Genomic DNA, 8419 nt, shown 5'->3' with positions numbered 1-8419 from the left:
AATTCTATTTGATTTCTCACCATCTTCCCGTCTTTCTCGCAGGAGGCTACGCACCCGGGCGAGGAGATCTTGGAGTTCTCTGCGTGGGCTATGTCTCACATGGGTAGGGCGTCGTCCTCTGTCTCCTTTGACCCGGCTGCCCCGTCCCAGATGTACTCCGACCCGAACGTGTACACTAAAGTCCAAGAGTACACGTCAACGGTAAGGAGGATCTATGGGGAAGATTACAATGTGCACACTGAGCCCATTGATGCAGAGGCGATCATGAGGCTCGGAGGAGGCAAGAAGCACGGGCGGCTGTGGATTGCAGACGGCGCCATCGACTCCACCACTGTTCCCTCCCTCGACGCTATCCGAGCACGGAGCACGAGCTCCAGCCAGCCCATACGTCCACGGCCGTCTCCAGCACTGCAGCAGGTCCAAGCACTCCAGGTAATTCATGTTTTACTCATCGTACATACATATTTAAACACCTAAATTAGATTTGCATTACTGATATATTGGAGTGAAATATTGCAGGCCGAGCTGCAAGAAACAAAAAGGCAAAGTCAAGAGCAGAACGCGGAGCTAACCGCATAGCTGCAGGCCCAGAAGGTCGCGTTCGAGGCCGCGCAGAAGCAGATGGCGGAGATGATGGTGATCATGCAAAGTCTTGGGCAAGCATCGGGTGTACCTGTGCAGTTTTCAGCTCCTCCACCTCCTACTCCTGCAGCTACTCCTATAAGTATAAAAGTTCACTTTTCGCTTGTGCTTTGCATGTATGTCGGCCTTCGTGCCGTTGTGGATGTCGGCGTTTGTGCCGTTATGGATGTCGGCGTTCGTGCCGTCGTTTCTTGCAGGTTTTGGAAACCTCCCCGTGCAGGGGAGGTGCTGCCGAAATTTTCAATTTAGTCTAATCTTTTTGTATTCCTACAATACTAGATGCAATCTCTAAGTTTCAAAACTGTTTTCCCGAATTACTCACACATGCAATCTCTGCTCCTTTGTGCAGCTTCAGTCCGCGGGTTCCAATCAACCCGCTAGTGCGTCACCGGGTGATCCTGCTTTTCCTTCACCATCGTCTCATAGGCTAGCTTGATGAGGACTCGTGCTAGGTGATGTGGTTGGACTTTAGCGTGATTTGTGATTTATGGTTGTGACTTGTGCTTGGATTTTATTAACTTGTCGTAATAAACATGTGAATGATGATGAACATGTGACTTGTCGTTGTAATATATTGTGATTTGTGGTTCACAATTATGGTTGTCATATATTGTGAGAAAATGGGTTCTGTGTGATATATATATGTATATATATGAAATGCTTGTGTCGATGGAATGCAAAAAACAAAAAAAAATTTAAATTTCTGCCTCTTTGCCGAGGGCAATGACCAAGGCCCTCGGCAAAGAAGTGCCCTTTGCCGAGGGCCCAAGCAATAGCCCTCGGCAAAGATTTTTTGGAAAAAATCCTGCCAATTTCTTTGCCGAGGGCCAGGGAGTAGGCCCTTGGCAAAGGGTTAAAAAAATTCAAAAAACCATTTCTTTGCCGAGGGCCGGCCCTCGGCAAAGAATTTTTAAAAAATCCTGCCAATTTCTTTGCCGAGGGCTAGGGAGTAGGCCCTCGGCAAAGGGTTAAAAAATTCAAAAAACCATTTCTTTGCCGAGGGCCGGCCCTCGGCAAAGATTTTTTAAAAAATCCTAAAAATTTCTTTGCCGGGGGCCAGGGAGTAGGCCCTCGGCAAAGGGTTAAAAATTCAAAAAAACCATTTCTTTGCCGAGGGCCGGCCCTCGGCAAAGAATTTTTAAAAAATCCTGAATATTTCTTTGCCGAGGGCCATAGAGGAGGCCCTCGGCAAAGATTTAAAAAAAAAATAAAAACTTTTATTTGCCGAGGGTCGGCCCTCGACAAACAAATTCAAAAAAAAATCCATTTCTTTGCCGAGGGTCGGCCCTCGGCAAAGAAACCGCCTACGGCGCCGGCATCTGACGGCGTCTTTTCTTTGCCGAGGGCGATCCTGGCCCTCGGCAAAGGCTTTGCCGAGTGCCTGATAAAGGGCCCTCGGCAAAGACCCCTTCGCCGTCTAAAAATTCCCCGAGGGGTCTTTGCCGAGGGCAGCCCTCGGCAAAGCCTTTGCCGAGGGTTTCTAGTCCTTTGCCGAGGGCCAGAGGCCCTCGGCAAAGCATGCGCCTCCAGTAGTGGTAGGAGGGGCTGTGAATACTGCATTAGTGAGCTCTAGCCGACACTACTAAAAAAACATTTTTAGGGGCGGCTGGTAAATCTTTGTAGGAATGGTTTGGCCAGCCGTCCCTACCGATCCGTCTCTACAAATCATATATTTATAGGGGCGGTTCTCAGGCCGCCCCTACAAATACCTGTTTGTAGGGGCGGTTCAATCTAGAGTCGCCCCTACAATACCTGTTCGTCGTTACCATCTCAACCACCAGCATCACCGCCTTGTTCATTGCCAAACTCGAAATCCATTCGTGCATCAAGCTCTGCTGAATATTGGGACAGGGATTCTATGGTTTCATCGTCGTATTCCTCCTCATCCTCGTCGTTAACAATAACCGTTTCACCATGATGAATCCACATTATGTAGTCCTCAATAAATTCTCGCATAATCAAATGTGATCTGATGATAGTCACATCTGTCCGTGCCATACGGTTCTTGCAATCTTTACAGGGGCAAATAATTGTATGCTTATTCTCTTTCAATGTCGTTACATGCTTCTTTGCGGCTTCAATAAATTTATCCACCTCTTCACAGAAACCTGTCTTGAACCTTAACGAACCATACATCCAAGAGTTCCTGTACTCCATCTTTTACAACAACAACAAACACAAACATTAAAGGACTACTTATTCAGATATATATAAAAATGAATCAAATTAATAATTACTTGAGAATAATTGTATATACTTCAGATATATATGAATATAAATCTAATATAATTACATGAAGCATACAAACACACCATGGTAGAGGAAAATCAATTAATAGCCCATTTATCCACAAATAATTAAAATACATATTTATTGATTACAATAAACAATTTCAAAGACAACAATTAGCAACAATTATACTTTATCCAATATCTTTCATACAAACCCTAGTCCAATTTCATCAAACATAAATTTATAAAAACGAAATTAATAAAAAAACCAAACCCTATATCTAGATCCACATGCACATGAAACATTCATAAAACTAACTAATTGTTCACCAAAATCAAGAAACATGGACCAAATAAGTGTATGATCTTGTTCCCCTCCCTAATTTACCCTAGTACATTTAAAATTTGGGTCTAATTTGCTTTATAAGTAGCTCAAGCACCATAGAAGAGAGAAAAAAATAAAACTCTAATTACTCACTAACAAACCATTAAAACTTTTAAAAAAAGTGTGGAATAGCATTTTCTTACCTTCTACAACCTCTCCATCAAAGGATTTGAGACCAAAACTTTCTCCCTTAGTAGAGCAATTTTTGGGAGGTGCCCAAGGCCTCTCCACCTTTCTTTCATGGGTTGTAATAAGTGACCCGAGGAGAAAGAAGGTGCTACAGTTGTATTATATGTGGGTCATTTGTAGGGGCGACTGGTGATTGAGCTGCCCCTACAAATCGAAGCTATATATACGGTGGCATTTGTAGAGGCGGCTCAATCACCAGCCGCCCCTACAAATAGCAACTCTAGGGGCGGCTGGTGATTGAGCCGCCCCTATAAATCAGACCCCATTTGTAGGGGCGGCTCGTATCACCAGCCGCCCCTGTTGTTCTATTTGTAGGGGCGGCTGGTGTCTGGGCACCTGAACACGCCACTGTAGGGGTGGCTCCATCACCAGCCACCCCTATAAAAAATTTAAACCGTTGCTAAAAATCGTTTTTTACGTAGTGCGACCAGCCTGACTTAGAGAGGAAGAAATAACGACCAAAAGTATGCAACTGATGTAGCATATGATGTCATAGCTAGTATTTGTTTCAGCCCATCAGGACACTATTCTTCTAAGTTAAATTTGGTATATTCTCGGATAAAGCCTACTTGTAGGACTCTGTACTTAAAAATAAAGCTGTTTTAGATAAGGTTTGGGTCAAATATTGGAAATATAAATATGAATAACTTTTAAGTTGTTGAGTTTGGAAACGTGAAAGCCATATAAATAGATTTGTCTTGAAAAATACTTTTATAAAAATATACATATATCACTTTTTGATAAATATTTTTATAAAAACAAGGAGTCAAAGTAATACTTTGGAGACCGTGTCGCTGTCTAAAACGACTTTATTTTTTAGTATGGAGGAAGTAATTCATATTTATTTACTGGGAATGAATAAAGCAGAGAGCACTCGGCTAACTAATTCTAAATGCGTATCGCTTTCCCGCGTCTCTGATGCTGAGATACTATTTGCTTTGGTTGGTAGGTACTCGCTGCATGCACCACTCGTTTGTTGCTTTTCTTTCGTTCTATAATTATATGCGAGCTAGCTAGTGTTTTTAGTGTTGTGCGACGTTAGAGCCGCTCTTTTCCACTCAGCATGCATTCACACCTACTGAAAGTACGTACTGGGCCTAGAGAGTGGCCGAGGAGCAGGTCGTATATATGAAAATTCAGCGAAATCATGCTAGCCAGCCGCAATTTGCCTCCTTTTTTTTTCCAAGGATTTACACTTTGGAAATTTCCTCTTCATTATCACTATCTAGCTCCGTCGTGTTTCCCTGCAGCAAATTGAGATGTTCATTCAGAAGGTGAGCCCGTAGAGGACAATATCATGTTTGCTTTCGTGGAAACACATGTAATAAGGCCGAGGACGGTCGTATTAAAAGTTGTGTCTGAATTCTGATGCCACCTTGTACAAAAAGCTTTGCCTGATCCAAGTTAGATATTAGCGGTCACATGTCGGAATCAACAGCTAGCGCCTATGATGCCATGTAATAAAAGGAATGGAGCTTAATTTCTTCCTTCCTCAGTGTAACCATGCATGCATGAATATATTACTGTTTTGCTGCCTGTCAAAATAATGTTTGCGAATAAAAAATCCTTTAAACCCATCAATCATGCAAACACACAGCGGAGCGTATCTTGATGAACCTGCTGCTGAACGAAGCCTAGGATACTACTAATAATACTAATATTAAGCTTCTGCATGGAGCACAGGAAAGGCATCAACCAGCACCAACCAAGATATGTTAATAAGCCACTCGATCACACATTGATCGATGGGGACGGCATGCACCCCCCAATGAATTCGGGGGTTCTTATATGCCAGTTGCCCCTACTGTGATGATGACCGATTCAATCGTTGCCCCCGGCCCTTTTTATTTGCACAATTATACGCCTCGATATATATAGGATCAGCATCATCATTAGCAATTTGTTGCACATGCTGCATGCATCGATCCGGCGTGCAGACGATTATACAAGTATATATGCATGGAAACAGCAGCTGAAGATAGATACAATAACATACTACTCGTAGCTAGTCGAATGACAGTTGTCGTTTAGTACGTGTCAGTATATATATATATATATATATATATATATATATATATATATATATATATATATATATATATATATATATATATATATATATATATAGAACTACTACCCTGTAGCTGGCTACAAAATAATTTATTCTGTAGCCACTTTGAGTTACGATAATTACTACGTTAATTTATGAGATTATAGTAACTCCTTACTAAGTGGTTTACTATAACGTTATGGTAAATATCTTCATGTGTTATAGTAACCCATATATAGTAAATATATATTGACATTATCGTAAATTAGTATATAAAATTATGATAATGTCAATATATATTTACTATATATGGGTTACTATAACACATGAAGATATTTACCATAACGTTATAGTAAACCACTTAGTAAGGAGTTACTATAATCTCATAAATTAACGTAGTAATTATCGTAACTCAAAGTGGCTACAGAATAAATTATTTTGTAGCCAGCTACAGGGTAGTAGTTCTATATATATATATATATATATATATATATATATATATATATATATATATATATATATATATATATATATATATATATATATATATATATATATATGAGTAAATTGAACGGCCGGTTAAGTATTGAGCTGATTTCGTCTAGGTCCCCAAACTATGAAATCGCACTCTTGGCTCCCCAATCTACTTAATTCGGTCCATGTAGGTCCTAAATAGCCCAAACGATGTCAAGCAGTTGACGTGGCTGTCCACGTACGCAGGGGAGGCACGTGAGGCACACGTTACCCTCGGCAGCCACTATATCTCCTCGAGCGTCGCGCACGGCCACCTCGTCTGCCCGCTCTGCAACGCGCAGTGGCGCGAGCTGCCGTTCGTGCGGCCGTCACAGCCGTCGACGATGCCACCCACGCTACCGCGGCAGCCACTTCCCCGCATGGAGACCATGCACGGAGTGTAGCCATCACCTGTCCCTGCCGTGCAGCCACCGCTGCAGCCCACGGAGCCAGAGGTGTTCGACAACGACGACGAGGTGGAGCTGCCCTCTAGCGAAGACGACCAGCGACAAGCTGCGGCATCCAGTGGGACGTTGGCCATCAAGACACACGTCGAGTTCTCGGCTGTTGCCAGGGACTCGTCGCATGACAACTTCGTCGTTCTCGTGCACGTGAAGGCTCCGGGGGTGGTCGATGGCACGACGGCAGCAGCCGGAGACCGAGACGTGCCGCGCGCTCCTCTCGACCTCGTGACGGTGCTAGATGTGAGCGGAAGCATGCACGCGGAACAAGCTTGCCCTGGTGAAGCAGGCCATGGGGTTCGTCATCGGCAGCCTCGGCCCGCACGACCGCCTCAGCGTGGTGTCCTTCTCGTCCGGGGCATGCCGCGTGACCAGGCTCCTGCGCATGTCGGACATCGGGAAGAGTCTCGCCACAGAGGCAGTGGAGGCCCTCAGAGCGGGCGACACCACCAACATCGCCGAGGGGCTCCGAACGGCCGCCAAGGTGCTTGCCGAGCGCCGGCATCGGAACGCCGTCTCTAGCGTCATTCTCCTCTCCGACGGCCGGGACAACCAAAGCATGTCGCAGCTGGTGCAGGGCAGTGTGCCCAACTACGAGGTGCTGGTGCCACCATCCTTCGTGCCTGGCACTGGCAGCACCGGCGAATTGTGTACACCCATCCACACCTTTGGTTTCGGCAATGACCATGACGTGGCGGCGATGCACGCCGTGGCCGAGGCCACCGGCGGGACGTTCTCTTTCATCGATAACGAGGCGGTCATCCAGGGCACGTTCGCACAGTGCATCGGCGGCCTGCTCACCGTCGTGGTGCAGGAGGCGCGCGTTGCCATCGCCTGCGGGCATCCCAGAGTCCGCATCAGCTCGGTCAAGTCTGGTCGTTACGAGAGCCGCGTCGACGAGGACGGCCGCTCGGCGTCGATCGTCGCCGGTGAGCTCTACACGGACGAGGAGCGGTGTTTCTTGCTGTTCATGGCTGTTCCAACCACGGAAGCCGCGAGCGGTGGCGAGAGCGAGACTCTTCTCCTCAAAGCTCGTTGCAGCTACCAAGAAGCCGCTGGCGGCACGCACGTCGACGTGACGGCGGAGGACACAATGGTGGCTAGGCCGGAGCACGCGACAGACGCGGAACGGTCAGTCGAGGTGGAGCGGGAGCGCGCCCGGGTGGAGGCGATCGAGGACATGGTGGCGGCTAGGGCGGCCATGGAGCGGGGCGCGCACCAGGAGGCTGCGGAGATACTCGGGAACCAGGGGCGAGCCATGGCACGGGCGGCGGAGCGAGGCGGCGGCTACCCCAACGGGGCGCTGCGGGCCGAGGTGTCGCGCATGAGAAAGCGCGTGGCGAACCACGAGAGCTATGAGTGGTCGGGGCACGTGTATGTGCTCGCTGGCCTGAGCTCGCACGCGCAGCAGCGCGCGACCACGAGGCTGTTGCGCCCCCTTCAGGTTGTGGTGCAGCCCTCGGCGGGCAGCGTTGGCGGTGGGGAGGCGTCATGGTTATGTGCTCGCTGTCTAGTTGCCGAGGGTCACGTGCCTCTCCTACGTACGTGGACAGCCACGTCGACTGCTTAACATTGTCTGGGCTGTTTAGGACATACATGGACCAAATTAAGTAGATTAAGGAGCCAAGAGTACGATTTCATAGTTTAAGGATCCAGACGAAATCAGCCCAATACTTTAAGGACCGGCCGTACAATTTACTCTCTCTCTATCTATCTATCTATATATATATATATATATATATATATATATATATATATATATATATATATATATATATATATATATATATATAGAACTACTATCCTGTAGCTGGCTACAGAATAACTTATTCTGTAGCCACTTTGAGTTATGATAATTACTATGTTAATTTACGAGATTATAGTAACTCTTTACTAAGTGGTTTAATATAACGTTATGGTAAATATCCCCATGTGTTATAGTAACCCA

The 8419-nt window shown here is 46.0% G+C and overlaps 1 long non-coding RNA gene and 1 pseudogene across 1 annotated transcript; both read left to right on the top strand.

Moving 5' to 3' along the window:
- Positions 1–244: 244 nt before the first annotated feature.
- On the top strand, positions 245–1236 carry LOC136546063 (uncharacterized). The gene is made up of 3 exons (XR_010781243.1): positions 245–432; positions 520–724; positions 992–1236. It is a non-coding gene; the product is annotated as an uncharacterized lncRNA (long non-coding RNA).
- Positions 1237–4706: 3470 nt separating this feature from the next.
- Positions 4707–8085, top strand: LOC136543992 (E3 ubiquitin-protein ligase WAV3-like; annotated as a pseudogene).
- The last annotated feature ends 334 nt before the right edge of the window (positions 8086–8419 follow it).

This window comes from Miscanthus floridulus, chromosome 3 (assembly GCF_019320115.1).
Source record: "Miscanthus floridulus cultivar M001 chromosome 3, ASM1932011v1, whole genome shotgun sequence".
NCBI lineage: Eukaryota > Viridiplantae > Streptophyta > Magnoliopsida > Poales > Poaceae > Miscanthus > Miscanthus floridulus.
Note: the sequence above shows the minus strand (reverse complement) of the source record. Positions and strands in the feature narration are given on the sequence as shown.